This window comes from Schistocerca cancellata, chromosome 1, assembly GCF_023864275.1.
Source record: "Schistocerca cancellata isolate TAMUIC-IGC-003103 chromosome 1, iqSchCanc2.1, whole genome shotgun sequence".
NCBI classification, from domain to species: Eukaryota; Metazoa; Arthropoda; class Insecta; order Orthoptera; family Acrididae; genus Schistocerca; species Schistocerca cancellata.
The window spans coordinates 793,390,039-793,408,649 of NC_064626.1; positions in this window are offsets into that span (position 1 = coordinate 793,390,039).

Below are 18,611 nucleotides of genomic sequence, written 5' to 3' on the forward strand. Positions count from 1 at the left end.
CAAACTGTTCAAACTGTTTGAACGATATTGTCGTAGCAGGTCGTACACCTGAAGAACACATTGCAAATTTGCATGCTTTGTTTCGTGCGTTATCTGATGCAGGACTAAAGCGTAGACTGGACGAGTGTGACTTTTTAAAACTTGAATTGCAGTATCTTGGTCATGTCAAAAACAGACAAGATGTGCATCCTCTTCAATCACATTTGTTAGTCACATGTGATCTGCCAGTTTCTCGCAATATCACAGAATTGCAGTCACTTATAGGGAAAATGAACTATTATATTCAGTACATTCCGAGTGTTGAACAAATCACAGCTCCACTGCATCACTTGCATTGCAATAACGTTTCCTTTGTTTGGACAGATAAGTGCCAAGAAGCTTTTCAAAAACTTTAAGATGTATTGCTCAGTGATTGATGATTTGTTCACTTTGATCCTGACAAACCAGTCGTGTTGCAAATTGACGCTTCATATTACGGAATCAGTGCAATGCTTTCGCACAGATTTGGTGATAAGGACAGGCCTACTGCTTTCGTATCAAAATTGCTGTCCAAAGCTCACTGTAACTGTTCGCCGGCCGGTGTCGCCGTGTGGTTCTAGGCGCTTCAGTCTGGAACCGCATGACCGCTACGGTCTCAGGTTCGAATCCTGCCTCAGGCATGGATGTGTGTGATGTCCTTAGGTTAGTTAGGTTTAAGTAGTTCTAAGTTCTAGGGGACTGATGACCTCAGATGTTAAGCCCCATAGGGCTCAGAGCCATTTGTGACAAACAGACCGGAACTATTTGAAACAGTTAACGCAGGAGAGGGAATCAGCGATCATAAAGCGGTTACGGCATCGATGGTTTCAGCCGTAAATAGAAATATTAAAAAAGGTAGGAAGATTTTTCTGTTTAGCAAAAGTGACAAAAAGCAGATTACAGAGTACCTGACGGCTCAATACAAAAGTTTTGTCTCAAGTACAGATAGTGTTGAGGATATGCGTTAGATGAGTATGTGCCAAGCAACATCGTAAGAGATGGAAAAGAGCCACCGTGGTACAACAACCGAGTTAGAAAACTGCTGCGGAAGCAAAGGGAACTTCACAGCAAACATAAACATAGCCAAAGCCTTGCAGACAAACAAAAATTACGCGAAGCGAAATGTAGTGTGAGGAGGGCTATGCGAGAGGCGTTCAATGAATTCGAAAGTAAAGTTCTATGTACTGACTTGGCAGAAAATCCTAAGAAATTTTGGTCTTATGTCAAAGCGGTAGGTGGATCAAAACAAAATGTCCAGACACTCTGTGACCAAAATGGTACTGAAACAGAGGATGACAGACTAAAAGCTGAACTACTAAATGTCTCTTTCCAAAGCTGTTTTACAGAGGAAGACTGCACTGTAGTTCCTTCTCGAGACTGTTGTACAGATGACAAAATGATAGATACCGAAATAGACGACAGAGGGATAGAGAAACAATTCAAATCGCTCAAAAGAGGAAAGGCCGCTGGACCTGATGGGATACCAGTTCGATTTTACACGGAGTACGCGAAGGAACTTGCCCCCCTTCTTCTGGCGGTGTACCGTAGGTCTCTAGAAGAGCGTAGCGTTCCAAAGGATTGGAAAAGGGCACAGGTCATCCCTGTTTTCAAGAAGGGACGTCGAACAGATGTGCAGAACTATAGACCTATATCTCTAACGTCGATCAGTTGTAGAATTTTGGAACACGTATTATGTTCGAGTATAATGACTTTTCTGGAGACTAGAAATCTACTCTGTAGGAATCAGCATGGGTTTCGAAAAAGACGGTCGTGTGAAACCCAGCTCGCGCTATTCGTCCACGAGACTCAGAGGGCCATAGACACGGGTTCACAGGTAGATGCCATGTTTCTTGACTTCCGCAAGGCGTTCGATACAATTCCCTACAGTCGCTCAATGAACAAAGTAAGAGCATATGGACTATCAGACGAATTGTGTGATTGGATTGAAGAGTTCCTAGAGAACAGAACGCAGCATGTCATTCTCAATGTGAAACGTCCCCTTAGAACAATTATACAAGACTATGCTTAAACTGACACACAATATTTTTAGCGCAACGCAATCTGACTTTCAATAATCCCTACAAAATAATGGCCCTGACTAACATTAACCTATACCTTTCACAAATCACTTACCTCACCAAAAATCTTCGTTACTCGAACTACTGCAATACAGCGAGCGCCACTACTGCCAGCTAAATAAAAGATTCAAACTACGGATGGCATTAATTACTGATAGGCATAGTTAGCAAATTAAAGATTTTAATAGAGAACAAACAATGTATTTACCTTAATAGTGTTGAAAAATCATAATATACATAGCAGTTTATGACATCCAGTCTTACAAATTTCAAAACTCCGCCATCTCTCTCCCCACATCCATCACTGCTGGCGGCTCACCTCCAACTGCGCAACGCTACGCGCTGTTCACATCCAGCTGCCGCTGCCCAATACTACAATGGCAGACAATGCAAACTAGCCACAGACTGCACACAGCACAGCCAGTGATTTTCATACAGAGCGCTACGTAACGTTGCCAATAAGAAAACCTAAACAGCCTAACCACAGACTGCACACAGCACAGCCAGTGATTTTCATACAGAGCGCTACGTAACGTTGCCAATAAGAAAACCTAAACAGCCTACTTACAAATGGAGAGAAGTCTTCCGAAGTAAGAGTGATTACAGGTGTGCCGCAGGGGAGTGTCATAGGACTGTTGCTAGTCACAATATACATAAATGACCTTGTGGATGACATCGGAAGTTCACTGAGGCTTTTTGCAGATGATGCTGTGGTGTATCGAGAGGTTGTAACAATGGAAAATTGTACTGAAATGCAGGAGGATCTGCTGCGAATTGACGCATGGTGCTGGGAATGGCAATTGAATCTCAATGTAGACAAGTGTAATGTGCTGCGAATACATAGAAAGATAGATCCCTTATCGTTTAGCTACAAAATAGCAGGTCAGCAACTGGAAGCAGTTAATTCCATAAATTATCTGGGAGTACGCATTAGGAGTGATTTAAAATGAAATGATCATATAAAGTTGATCGTCGGTAAAGCAGATGTCAGGCTGAGATTCATTGGAAGAATCCTAAGGAAATGCAATCCGAAAACAAAGGAAGTAGGTTACAGTACGCTTGTTCGCCCACTGCTTGAATACTGCTCAGCAGTGTGGGATCCATACCAGATAGGGTTGATAGAAGAGATAGAGAAGATCCAACGGAGAGCAGCGCGCTTCGTTACAGGATCATTTAGTAATCGCGAAAGCGTTACGGAGATGATAGATAAACTCCAGTGGAAGACTCTGCAGGAGAGACGCTCAGTAGCTCGGTATGGGCTTTTGTTTAAGTTTTGAGAACATACCTTCACCGAAGAGTCAAGCAGTATATTGCTCCCTCCTACGTATATCTCGCGAGGAGACCATGAGGATAAAATCAGAGAGATTAGAGCCCACACAGAAGCATACCGACAATCCTTCTTTTCACGCACAATACGAGACTGGAATAGAAGGGAGAACCGATAGAGGTACTCAGGGTACCCTCCGCCACACACCGTCAGGTGGCTTGCGGGTATGAATGTAGATGTAGATGTAGATTTTTTTTGTAACTGTTGACAAATAGAGAAAGAGGCCTTGCCTATTGCATATGGTGTCACAAAATTCCACTAGTGTTTGAATGGCAGAAAATTCTATTTAGTAACGGACCACAAGCCACTGCAGTCCTCGTTTCGTCCGATGAAGCCCATTCCTGTATGAATTGTCCAAAAATTGCAAAGAGCGGCTTTGTTGTTGTCTCAATACAGTACGAGATTTTGTATCGTCCAACAGCTCAACATGGTAATGCGGACACACTTTCATGTCTTCCGATTGTCCCTGTTACAGACTTTGACGCATCTGCTGCATCATGATTCTGAATTGCTTCATTCCTTTCCTCCGAACTATAGGAAAATTGCACAGGCCATGGAAGCTGATTCAAATTTCAACTTTTTGCTAACATACATTCGCGCATCTTGGCCTCACTCGTTGCATAGCATAAAGGACTCTTCAGTGCGCCGATACTTTGCACATTGTCATGGCCTCGCTATACAGAAAGGTGTGGTTCTTGTTCAAAATGACAGTGGACAGTCACGTGTGTTGATCCCCAAGTGTTGCAGTTACTTCATAAGGACACTGGGGGATTGTTCTTACGAAATAGTTAGTGCGTCAACACTGTAATCGACAGGGTATTGACACACAAATAGAACAGATGATGTCACAGTGTCAAACATGTGCGGAAAATCACTCCACTCCGCCTCAAAAATTCTCTGCTTGGCCTAAGTCGCAATCACCGTGGAAACGTGTGCACATAGACTTTGCAGGACCTTTTCGGAACATTCGTTGGTTGATTGTGGTAGACTCTTATAGCAAATTTTCCTTTGCTGTGTCAGTGAACTCGAGAAAGTCACGTAGCAAAATTCAGATGTTGTCCTCTATATTTTGCTTCGAAGGTTGCCTGAAATCATAGTGTAGGACACCGGTCCTCAGATCATGTCAAATGAATTTGAAGCATTCTGTGAACACAATGGCATATGGGATCTAACTAGTGCACCGTTCATCCACAGTTAAATGGCGAAGTGGAACGTTTTGTCAGAACATTCAAGCAGCAGATGAACTAACTTCACACCGCACACACCAGGGATCAAGCACTGCACCTGTTTCTCACCTCCTATCGTTCGCATCCACGAGACAGGCCATCGCCAGTGGAACTACTTCATGGCCGCCGCCATCGGACATTGCTCTGCCCTCCTCAGCATCCGATGCAGAACGAAGGCCCCAAGTATCGCTTCATGCCACATGATACTGTTTTTCAGGGTCTTTAGTGGTAGCAGATGATGGGAGCGAGGCGAGATCCTTCATCGACTTTTCGCAGGCATGTATCTCAGTTCAGGACCAGACGAATTGCAGCGCCGGCATCACAATCAAATTCGCCACTGTAATATGCACTGTGATCTTTTTGTATCTGTTCCCCCAGATTCACGATCCCGAGGACAGCGCGGACACGGGAGCCGCCAAAGCGTGTCATCACGACACCGCAGAACGATCCCATGTAGGCGGAACCTTCGCCTTTTCCGCCTCCTGTCGTCATACCGATGGAACTGGACCCGCCCACGCCACAGCGGCCGACACATTCTACAACCTGGTATGGGACTCCAGAGATGGATGCATACCCTACTGGGAGTTTTCTGGGAGATGTTTCCACAAGAGCGGAGGCTTGATGTCGAGTTACGACCAGAAGTCTGACGTCCCCTGCAGCCACAGCTTCCAGTCCATCAGAGCATCCACGCTCCTGCATCTCCCTCACCTCCCCCCCGCCCATTGTTGTGCTCCATATACGTCGATGGTCCGTCGCTTTGGGGAGGGGAGGGGGGGGGGGAGAAATGTTACCGGCATAAAGCCAGTGCCAGCACGCCAGTTGGGAATGAAAGGGAAGCGAAGGATATGAGAAAAGTTCAGCCAATCGCACACTGACTGACCTCCCTCTAGGATGACAATGCGACATCAGCGACTTCTAAATTTCATGTGTAAACGTCGACGCAACACATGCAGGATGGACATCGGGGGCATGTTGAACTGTCGAGCTGCACGGCGAACGGATTTTTAATGACTCCTTGTGAAAACTATGACGGATGCTTTCGATGTCTGTGTCAGACACTCGGGGACTGCCCGACTGAACCATGAATTAATTTCAAAAACTTTTCTTAAAGAATTTACTTATTTACTAGCTATTCATCAAGAACATTGACACATTTAATCACACTATGTGAGTGCAGAAGTAGCTGCCAGTGGGTAACTGATGAAAACAAATTTCTTTCAACAAATGGAAACTTTATTCCTAAAAACCCTTTCAGATTTCAAAAATTATAATTAGAAAGCACCCTCTAAATATCAAGTTACAATTTATTCAGAGGCATAAATATTTTTTTTTTTTTTTTACAGTATGATCTTTCGGGCTGAGAAGCTTGCCGCTCCCTTTTAACACGGCTATAGTCACGTCACTCACAACAACCTCTGAAAGACTACACTGGTGCAAATCTGCAACACACCAGATTACTTTAAACTAAAAATTTTAAGAACTCACACAAACACATAAACTATGCACGCTGCAGGAGGGATGGAAATTGTACAAAACACTCACATTAAAAAAAATTTCTTGCCATCGAAAGTGCAACTTGTTTTTAAAAGAAAATTCTTACGGTGGAAGGGTGGCAACTTTATATACTAAAATGACCATTTAAATAAAAACCCATGAAATGCAGTCTTACATAAAATATACAAACATGCTCTACATTACACATATATCACCTCTCAAGATGATAGGCAAGATAAAAACATATTTCAGGAATTCGGCCTTTACACCTTAAGCAATAAATTCGTTAACACCGAATCCAACAAACGTGACAGAGGCAGCTATTAACGTATGGCAGATTGACAGGGAGATAACTGAACAACACGAACCGCAGATTGCTCTAACCCACCCCTACTCCACAAGGGAAAAACGGACCACCCAATTCATAAATAACCACCTTCCCGCGGGTGGGCACACGGAGAAGAATGGTGGGACGACCTGAAAACAAAGTGGCTGGTGACCTCACCAAGAAAACAAGTAGAATTTAACAAGTAAATGAAACAACTTATCTCAAATCACTAAACTTCTAATAAACTGCAATGTCTGGCGAAGACCAGGTGCAGGACCTCCAAAACAGTCTCCCGAACCATCCACTTCAACGGACGCAGGAAGGCGCGCCAATTTCCCGTCTCACGGCATCGCAGCTCGCCCCGGCCAGACTGATGTCGTGGGTTGACTCCTGTTGCTCTCGTGTCGGCCGCGAAGCCACTATCCCTCACTGTACGGCGCACCCCACTGGACTGACGTGGCGAACTCACATGCGCCGACGCTAAAGATGGACAAGTCATCTTGTGTCCCAGTGCGCGACCGACCAACCGATCGATCCAACCGCCAATGACCATTGACTGAACAAACTCGAGCAGACTGGCGGCCTAACACATACTAGTACTCCGGACGATAGACAGACACTGACTGCCTCACACTGACCCTGCTGACCAACTGACCCGACTCGCCGCTTAGCGAGCTCATAGCGCCCCTTAAATGCCGTGAACAAGCTACCTTCCCCTTTCACACCAGAGGGAGACACCAAAGCTGCGATTGCCACAGTGGCGCCGCCGCCAGACACGGAGGGCGACTGCTTTACACTACGCACTGCGGTGCACTCTTCAAAACAGCAAATTTTACCACGGCTCACTGGCGATTTGCCTTTACTCAAACAACCTCTTTCTCTTAATTGTTCATGCCATCGTCTAATGCTCTGTGCTGCTGGGGGATCCACACCATACCTAGTACGAAAGTCATGCTGAACAATTATTACTGACCCACACTGCACAAAACACAGAATACAAAATGCTTTCTGTTTTCTCGACACCATCTTTACGAGAACTGAAGTGGGCGCATATTGCTGCTGCCTGGTGGGAAGCATGTAAAACTGGAGAGTTTGATCTTTCCAACAGTACATCATTCACGCACATATCTCAAATAACATAATAGTTATCATTTTTTTTAAATGACATCATTCTTTTTAATACAGCCTGTATATGCCGATATAGGGAAAGGGTTAAACACATAATGTTTTTGATTCTAGTGCTATGTCCGCTTTTCAGGTTCCAGACCAGACGAATATGCCAAGAATTCAGAGTCTCAAATGAGCGACAAATCACAGATCCAAGATGGTCAGACTAGCTTCATTACCTACAGATTATATTTCTGCTTCAAGCATTATTATGAAAACGACATTGGTCTACATATCAGGGGTAAACATTCAAACAGAGTACTTACTGTTGCACTTTGAAGTCACTGGGGTCCTCTTGCTGAATACAAAGTTCGATGTTCTAATCACAGCAACAGAGGACAGGTTGAAACATGATATTTGAAAAAAAAAGCACTTAGATAAATAAAAATCATATCTAGCTTTCTGACCATCAAAACGAGACCTGTTCTGCAAATTACGTCATTTTTTGCGCCTGCTCTTAAGGGTGGCCATAATGGGTGAATAAAGCTATACACGCAAGTAATCGTACCCCTAACAAAATTCTCTGAGTTATGAGCCAAAGATGGTGACTTGGAATGCCATAATAAAACGCTGTATCATAAGTAAGCTGTAGAATGTGCTAACAACTGTCTGGTTTCTTGCACAATCCCCAAGAAATCCACTGAAAATTAAGTGGACATGTGTTGTATGAAAAGAGCAAAAAGAAATCGGAAAAGCTGTCATTTTCTTTACAAAACGTTGTATTCTTGGGAAGCAGAAACATACATTTAGAGAGCATCGTGATCATGGCTTTTTTTCTCAAAAGAGCCCAGACTATCAAACAAAGGTAGTTTTAAAGAACTGAAGAAATCTGGTGTTGAAGAATGTAGAGATACTGAATTAGTGACATAGTATAGCTCTGACAACAAAAGACATACATTTCTCAGTAAAACTGTACAAAATGAATTGACTGAATGCTCTGTCAAATGAAACATTAAAAAAAGAAAATAAGGACAAGCTGCAAATGTGCACATTATCTGAATGTCATTGGTTACAATATTACAAAACACTTTGGACAAATAAGCAAGTTACACAGATGGTTCTGTCTGAACCAGATAGCAATGTAGACTTAGTAGTGTTGGAGGAACTACAAGGTGCAATAAAATCTAGCAAGGACAGAAAGACTCAAGAATGTGACAAAACCAATATAGAACTGAAAGAACATGCACCAATTTTGCAAAAATGAGAATACTCTATTTTATGAGTATGTGCTGGAAAACTGGTTATATACCTGAAGAATGGAATATAGATTGCATATGTCCAGTTTATAGGGTGACACAGAAAAATAGGAACGTTTCCACAATCCAATAAAACTAGAAGTGATGAAAGAAAGAAATTGCATTAATAGTAATTGGAACCTTACAACTTTGCCATTTACGAAACATTGATGACATTTACCATTTTTTAAAAAATTATGTCCTTTAGATGGCGTCCTCCTGTACGAATACATTCGTGAAATCTGCTGCTGAGATTTCTCATTGATCGCTGCAACATCTCAGCTGGGATACTGTTTTAACTCATTCAGAGTTCTTGGTCGAACAGTGAAGACTTTGCTCTTGAGGTAGCCCCACAACACAAAATCATAAACGGATAAATCCGGCGATCTAGGTGAACAGCGAATGTTACCAAATCGTGAGATTACATAGTTTCCAAGTTGCCAAACAATTCTCGCACATATGCCACTGTTTGCTGTCCAGTGTGTGATGTCGCCTCTTCCTGTTTAAACCAGGCTTCTTGAATGATTGGAAAGTTGTTCAATGCAGGTGTGACAAAAGTTCATAACATCTCCCCGTAATGATCGACATTGACAGTTATTGGGTTTCCCAGTTCATTTACGAAAAATACGGTCTGACAATCCCCTGTGATGAAACACCACATCATACTGTCACTATACTAACGTGTAAAGAGTGCTCATGAACGTCATTAGGATTTGTGTTTGCTCAGTAACGGTGGTTCTGTTTATTCACATAACCTGTGAGATGTACCTCATCTGACATCTACAACTTCTTTAGAAATTCATCGTCATTGTTTATTTTTGTTATCATTTGTCGACAGAATCCTAATCATAAGCAGTAATCGTTGTCTTTCAATTATTGCACTATCTGTAGTTTGTATGGATGAAATTTTAAATCAAGATGAAGAATTCTGCAAACACTCTCCCGGGACATTCCAACCACTGCTGCTTGCTTTCGAATTGAACACTGTGCGCTCCGTAAAACAGACTCATGTATAACATCAGTTTTCGCTGGATAATGCACACTTCTTGGTCGTTCTGTTGGTTTCTTCTTGAGGGCAGATCCAGTCTCTTCGAAGTTATTAATCAAACATTTTATCGCGTGTTTCGAGGGAACGGCATCATGATGTGCTAAATTATAAAAACGTCACAACTCTCTCTGCGCCGCCACCAAACTATTATTGTTTTTATAAAACGTTTTATGGCTAACTCACGCTGTTGTCCATTCCACTGATCCATGGTTACAGAAATAGTGGACTATTTACTCACTGTCACGAACCCGCAGTGCTGCCACCTGCCCATGGCTGCCACTACTCATTTCAGACGTTCCTGTTATTCTGTGTCACCATGTATAAGAAGGAAACAGACATGAATGTCACAGCATTAGAGGTATCAGCCTTCTGAATCCATGTTATAAATTGTATGTTACAATTTTAACAAAACGACTATTGACAATCACTGGAGCCACAATATCTGATGCCCAACATGGTTTTCAAAAAGGCAGATCATGCTTGACTGTATCTTCATCATGACACAACTAACAGAAAAAAACACCATGAATTCAATTTAGGGTACCAACATTTCCTGCCTTCATTGATTGCAAAAAGGCGTTTGATAAAGTAAATCGAAACAAGTTAGGGGGAACTTTATGAAACAGAGGGATCACATCTCATTTTATAAGGGCTGTACAGTATTTACGTATGAATAACAAAAAACAAATAATAATAGCAGGAACAGGATATAATATGGCTGAAATAAACCGCACAGTTAGACAGAGGTGCACCCTCTCACCCACTCTTTTTAATATATATATACAGGATGATTCAAAAAGAATACCACAACTTTAAAAATGTGTATTTAATGAAAGAAACATAATATAACCTTCTGTTATACATCATTACAAAGAGTATTTAAAAAGGTTTTTTTTCACTCAAAAACAGGTTCAGAGATGTTCAATATGGCCCCCTCCAGACACTTGAGCAATATCAACCCGATACTCCAACTCGTTCCACACTCTCTGTAGCATATCAGGCGTAACAGTTTGGATAGCTGCTGTTATTTCTCGTTTCAAATCATCAATGGTGGCTGGGAGAGGTGGCCGAAACACCATATCCTTAACATACCCCCATAAGAAAAAATCGCAGGGGGTAAGATCAGGGCTTCTTGGAGGCCAGTGATGAAGTGCTCTGTCACGGGCTACCTGGCGGCCGATCCATCGCCTCGGGTAGTTGACATTCAGGTTTCATAACTAACCTTTTTCGTAGGACTCTCCATACAGTTGATTGTGGAATTTGCAGCTCTCTGATACCTCTGCGAGTCGATTTTCCTGGGCTGCGAACAAATGCTTGCTGGATGCATGCTACATTTTCATCACTCGTTCTCGGCCGTCCAGAACTTTTCCCTTTGCACAAACAACCATTCTCTGTAAACTGTTTATACCAACGTTTAATACACCACCTATCAGGAGGTTTAACACCATACTTCGTTCGAAATGCACGCTGAACAACTGTCGTCGATTCACTTCTGCCGTAATCAATAACACAAAAAGCTTTCTGTTGAGCGGTCGCCATCTTAGCATCAACTGACGCTGACGCCTAGTCAACAGCGCCTCAAGCGAACAAATGTACAACTAAATGAAACTTTATAGCTCCCTTAATTCGCCGACAGATAGTGCTTAGCTCTGCCTTTTGTCGTTGCAGAGTTTTAAATTCCTAAAGTTGTAGTATTCTTTTTGAATCACCCTGTATATTGATGATGTAACTAAAATTTGCATACAGACACTAAAAAATTAACGATGTGGATTTAGTACACTACTTTTTGCTGACAGCCAAGTAATTGTTATTCAGAATGAAAATGACTTTCAAGAAGCTGCCTTTAAGTAAAATAGCCAGAGAATATAATCTGATTGTCTCCATCACAAAGACAAAATCAATGGCATTTTTATGATACCATCCTATACAAGTTAAGATTGCAATTGAAAAGTAGATCGTAGAGTAAGTTAATACACTCCTGGAAATTGAAATAAGAACACCGTGAATTCATTGTCCCAGGAAGGGGAAACTTTATTGACACATTCCTGGGGTCAGATACATCACATGATCACACTGACAGAACCACAGGCACATAGACACAGGCAACAGAGCATGCACAATGTCGGCACTAGTACAGTGTATATCCACCTTTCGCAGCAATGCAGGCTGCTATTCTCCCATGGAGACGATCGTAGAGATGCTGGATGTAGTCCTGTGAAACGGCTTGCCATGCCATTTCCACCTGGCGCCTCAGTTGGACCAGCGTTCGTGCTGGACGTGCAGACCGCGTGAGACGACGCTTCATCCAGTCCCAAACATGCTCAATGGGGGACAGATCCGGAGATCTTGCTGGCCAGGGTAGTTGACTTACACCTTCTAGAGCACGTTGGGTGGCACGGGATACATGCGGACGTGCATTGTCCTGTTGGAACAGCAAGTTCCCTTGGCGGTCTAGGAATGGTAGAACGATGGGTTCGATGACGGTTTGGATGTACCGTGCACTATTCAGTGTCCCCTCGACGATCACCAGTGGTGTACGGCCAGTGTAGGAGATCGCTCCCCACACCATGATGCCGGGTGTTGGCCCTGTGTGCCTCGGTCATATGCAGTCCTGATTGTGGCGCTCACCTGCACGGCGCCAAACACGCATACGACCATTATTGGCACCAAGGCAGAAGCGACTCTCATCGCTGAAGACGACACGTCTCCATTCGTCCCTCCATTCACGCCTGTCGCGACACCACTGGAGACGGGCTGCACGATGTTGGGGCGTGAGCGGAAGACGGCCTAATGGTGTGCGGGACCGTAGCCCAGCTTCATGGAGACGGTTGCGAATGGTCCTCGCAGATACCCCAGGAGCAACAGTGTCCCTAATTTGCTGGGAAGTGGCGGTGTGGTCCCCTATGGCACTGCGTAGGATTCTACGGTCTTGGCGTGCATCCGTGCGTCGCTGCGGTCCGGTCCCAGGTCGACGGGCACGTGCACCTTCCGCCGACCACTGGCGACAACATCGATGTACTGTGGAGACCTCACGCCCCACGTGTTGAGCAATTCGGCGGTACGTCCACCCGGCCTCCCGCATGCCCACTATACGCCCTCGCTCAAAGTCCGTCAACTGTACATACGGTTCACGTCCACGCTGTCGCGGCATGCTACCAGTGTTAAAGACTGCGATGGAGCTCCGTATGCCACGGCAAACTGGCTGACACTGACGACGGCGGTGCACAAATGCTGCGCAGCTAGCGCCATTCGACGGCCAACACCACGGTTCCTGGTGTGTCCGCTGTGCCGTGCGTGTGATCATTGCTTGTACAGCCCTCTCGCAGTGTCCGGAGCAAGTATGGTGGGTCTGACACACCGGTGTCAATGTGTTCTTTTTTCCATTTCCAGGAGTGTATATTTAAATATTTAGGACGCTTTATTACATATGGGGCAAACAATGAAATAGATCCATTTAACTAAGCTCCATTGTAAAAGAAATTCCACAGAGATACTCTACTCAAGTTCTATAAGGTTATGTCTATACCAGCACCTCCCTAGGTATGCGAAAACTGGACCCTTAAGAAGAGCGATGAAAAGAGAATAGAAGCATGTGAAATGAGTTTCCCTAGGTATGTGGCTGGATAAACTTTTATGGATAAAAAGAGAAATGATGACATCTGAGCTGAAGAATATGCGAGACATAATTGTCATAAGAAAACAATATCAGTTAAGGTAATAGAAACCACTAATGCTGAAATCGTTGTAGATACTGAAAGGTGGCTAAAGCCAGAGATAAGTTCAGCCGAAATTTTTGCGAAGGATCTTATTGTGTTCAGAAAGGATAGGCTAAACACAGTTGGTGTGGCCTGTTTAATTCTGTTAGAAGTAGTTTATCTTGCAGCGAATTTGAAGTAGATAGTTCCTGTGAGTTAGTGTGGCTGGAGATTATTCTTGCAACTGGAATAAAATAGTATTTGGATCATTTTACTGACCTCCAAACTCAGATGATACAATTGCTGAAAGGTTCAAATACAACTTTAGTCTAATTTCAAATATGTGTCCGTCTCATACGATTATTGCTGGTGGTGACTTTAATTTACCCTCCATATGTTGACGAAAATACATGTTTAAATCCGGAGGTATGTATAAAACATCGAGCGAAAGTGTGCTAAACGCATTCTCTGACAATTATTTCGAGCAGTTAGTTCATAAGCCCATTCGAATAGTAAACGGTTGTGTAAACAAACGTCACATCTTAGCAACAAATAATTCTGAGCTAATAACGAGCATAAAAACGGATAGACGGTTGTTACAGCGAGACAGAATATTGTTAACTCCAAGATCTTCCAAAAATAAACGAAAAATATACCTATTCAAAAAAATCAGATAAAAATTCACTTGATGCCTTCCTGAGAGACAGTCACCACTTCTTCCAAAACAACAATGTAAATGTAGACAAGATGAGGTTTGAATTCAAAGAAATAGTATCGAGAGCAATTGTGAGGTTTAGACCAAACAAATTAACAAATGACGGAACTGAATCCCCCCACCACAGCGAAACTTTGTCTCAATACCTGGCAGAAAATCCTAAGAGATTCTTGTCGTATTTAAAATATCAGCAAAACACAGTCAATGCCTTCTCTGCGCGATAGCAATGGAGAAACTATTGATGTCAGTGTTACCAAATAAGAGCTATTAACTACACCCTCCCGAAATTCGTTCACCAAAGAAGACGAAGTAAATAATGCAGAATTCGAATCAAGAACCGCTGCCAACATGAGTTACTTAGTAGCAGATATCCTTGGAGAAGTGAAGCAACTTAGAATCACTTAAGAAAACATAGTCTCCCGCTGCAGGCACTACACCAATTAAGTTCCTTTCAGAGTTTGTCGATGCAATAGCTCCATACTCAACAATCATATAAAACCGCTCGCTCGACGAAAGATCCATACCCAAACACTGGAAAGTTGCATAGGCCACACCAGTATTCAAGAAGGGCACTAAAAGTAATTCACCAAGTTCCAGGCCCATATCATTAACGCTGATATGCTATTGTATTCGAAAATTATGTATTACCTCGAAAAGAACGAGGAGTTGACGAGAGTATCGCGAACAGGATTTTGGGTGGACATCATTAAAACAAAGGCGTTTCCCGTTGCGACAGGATCTTCTCACGGAATGTCAATCACCAACTTGCTCCTCCGAATGCGAAAATATTTTGTTGACGCCGATCTACATGAGGAGAAACAATTATCTTAATAAAATAAAGGAAATCAGAGCCCACATGGAAAAATATAGGTGTTCGCATTTTTCATGTGCTGTTTGAGATTGGAATAATGGGGAATTATTGTGAAGGTGGTTCGATGAACCCTTTGCCAGCACTTCAGCACTTCAGTGTGATTTGCAGACTACACTTTAGATGTAGACGTAGATGAAGATGGAAAAACATCGCTAAAACCATAAAACAATATAAAACAGGAAGCAAAATATGTTTAGAAAGACTAATTAAGAGATGCTTGGTCAGTTTTGAAGGAGACAGAATGGACCAAAAGGCCCAATTCTTTGTGTAGTAGATGATGATGATGATGATGATGATGATGATGATGATGATGATGATGGTGATGGTGATGGTTCTGACAGGACAGAAAGAACAGAGAAGTCATGTTTTCTTAAATACAGATAATGTAATGACAGTGGTTGTTCCTTGATGTAAAATGGTAGAGTAATTAGCATTTGAATGCTTAGATTACTCTTTACAATTAAAAAAACTGAAAAATTGCAAATCAGATGCTAATATCCATTAAGCATGCCAAATATATACTGTATGAGTGGAGAACCGAAATGGAAAATATAGATACTATATGTTTTGTAAAAATGTCTTATGTGCCAGATTTTAACCACTTAGTCTTTTACAAAAGTACAAGACCACATTCCATACTAATACTTTCACACATCTTCAAATAAACTTTGAGTTACTGTAATGGTGTAATATAACTCTCATTGTTTATGTACGCTGACTGTAAATCCTAGTCTTCACATAAATGTTCTGGTGTCCTGAGAAAATCATTCAGGACATGTAATTGTCCCAGGTTTTAATCGAGAAACAAAATGCATGCAATAATATTTATCATTTAATTAAATATTTGTGAAAAGCAAGGTTCCTATTTATAGAACATTATAAAAATATATATTTTGACAATACGCCCTATAGGGCTACTGCATTTGGTTTAACTTGTCTTAGGCCTAAAGAAACAGCAAGAGATATGTTGAGAAGAAAAGCAGATATGACCTAGCACAACCTCTAACTTGCTGATCTTAAACTTTATAGTCCTTGATACTAGTAAAGCCAAAGCCAAAAGAGATATAAAGGAGCATCAGGGACTATTTCTCCTAACAGGACTGCAGCCGTACGGGTTAACTCTATTTTCTCTCTTATGAAATGGTGTTTTGTGTCTACATCTACATTTATACTCCGCAAGCCACCCAACGGTGTGTGGTGGAGGGCACTTTACGTGCCATTGTCATTACCTCCCTTTCCTGTTCCAGTCGCGTATGGTTCGCGGGAAGAACGGCTGTCTGAAAGCCTCCGTGCGCGCTCTAATCTCTCTAATTTTACATTCGTGATCTCCTCGGGAGGTATAAGTAGGGGGAAGCAATATATTCGATACCTCATCCAGAAACGCACCCTCTCGAAACCTGGTGAGCAAGCTACACCGCGATGCAGAGCGCCTCTCTTGCAGAGTCTGCCACTTGAGTTTGTTAAACATCTCCGTAACGCTATCACGGTTACCAAATAACCCTGTGACGAAACGCGCCGCTCTTCTTTGGATCTTCTCTATCTCCTCCGTCAACCCGATCTGGTACGGATCCCACACTGATGCGCAATACTCAAGTATAGGTCGAACGAGTGTTTTGTAAGCCACCTCTTTTGTTGAAGGACTACATTTTCTAAGGACTCTCCCAATGAATCTCAACCTGGTACCCGCCTTACCAACAATTAATTTTATATGATCATTCCACTTCAAATCGTTCCACACGCATACTCCCAGATATTTTACAGAAGTAACTGCTACCAGTGTTTGTTCTGCTATCATATAATCATACAATAAAGGATCCTTCTTTCTATGTATTCGCAATACATTACATTTGTCTATGTTAAGGGTCAGTTGCCACTCCCTGCACCAAGTGCCTATCCGCTGCAGATCTTCCTGCATTTCGCTACAATTTTCTAATGCTGCAACTTCTCTGTATATTACAGCATCATCCGCGAAAAGCCACATGGAACTTCCGACACTATCTACTAGGTCATTTATATATATTGTGAAAAGCAATGGTCCCATAACACTCCCCTGTGGCACGCCAGAGGTTACTTTAACGTCTGTAGACGTCTCTCCATTGATAACAACATGCTGTGTTCTGTTTGCTAAAAACTCTTCAATCCAGCCACACAGCTGGTCTGATATTCCGTAGGCTCTTACTTTGTTTATCAGGCGACAGTGCGGAACTGTATCGAACGCCTTACGGAAGTCAAGGAAAATAGCATCTACCTGGGAGCCTGTATCTAATATTTTCTGCGTCTCATGAACAAATAAAGCGAGTTGGGTCTCACAGGATCGCTGTTTCCGGAATCCATGTTGATTCCTACGTAGTAGATTCTGGGTTTCCAAAAACGACATGATACTCGAGCAAAAAACATGTTCTAAAATTCTACAACAGATCGATGTCAGAGATATAGGCCTATAGTTTTGCGCATCTGCTCGACGACCCTTCTTGAAGACTGGGACTACCTGTGCTCTTTTCCAATCATTTGGAACCTTCCGTTCCTCTAGAGACTTGCGGTGCACGGCTGTTAGAAGGGGGGCAAGTTCTTTCGCGTACTCTGTGTAGAATCGAATTAGTATCCCGTCAGGTCCAGTGGGCTTTCCTCTGTTGAGTGATTCCAGTTGCTTTTCTATTCCTTAGACACTTATTTCGATGTCAGCCATTTTTTCGTTTGTGCGAGGATTTAGAGAAGGAACTGCAGTGCGGTCTTCCTCTGTGAAACAGCTTTGGAAAAAGGTGTTTAGTATTTCAGCTTTACGCGTGTCATCCTCTGTTTCAATACCTTCATCATCCCGGAGTGTCTGGATATGCTGTTTCGATCCACTTACTGATTTAACGTAAGACCAGAACTTCCTAGGATTTTCTGTCAAGTCGGTACATAGAATTTTACTTTCGAATTCACTTAACGCTTCACGCATAGCCCTCCTTATGCTAACTTTGACATCGTTTAGCTTCTGTTTGTCTGAGAGGTTTTGGCTGCGTTTAAACTTGCAGTAAAGCTCTCTTTGATTTCGCAGTAGTTTCCTAACTTTGTTGTTGTACCACGGTGGGTTTTTCCCGTCCCTCACAGTTTTACTCGCCACGTACCTGTCTAAAACGCATTTTACGATTGCCTTGAACTTTTTCCATAAACACTCAACATTGTCAGTGTCGGAACAGAAATGTTCGTTTTGATCTGTTAGGTAGTCTGAAATCTGCCTTCTATTACTCTTGCTAAACAGATAAACCTTCCTCCCTTTTTTTATATTCCTATTTACTTCCATATTCAGGGATGCTGCAACGGCCTTATGATCACTGATTCCCTGTTCTGCGCTTACAGAGTCGAAAAGTTTGGGTCGGTTTGTTATCAGTGGGTCCAAGATGTTATCTCCACGAGTCGGTTCTCT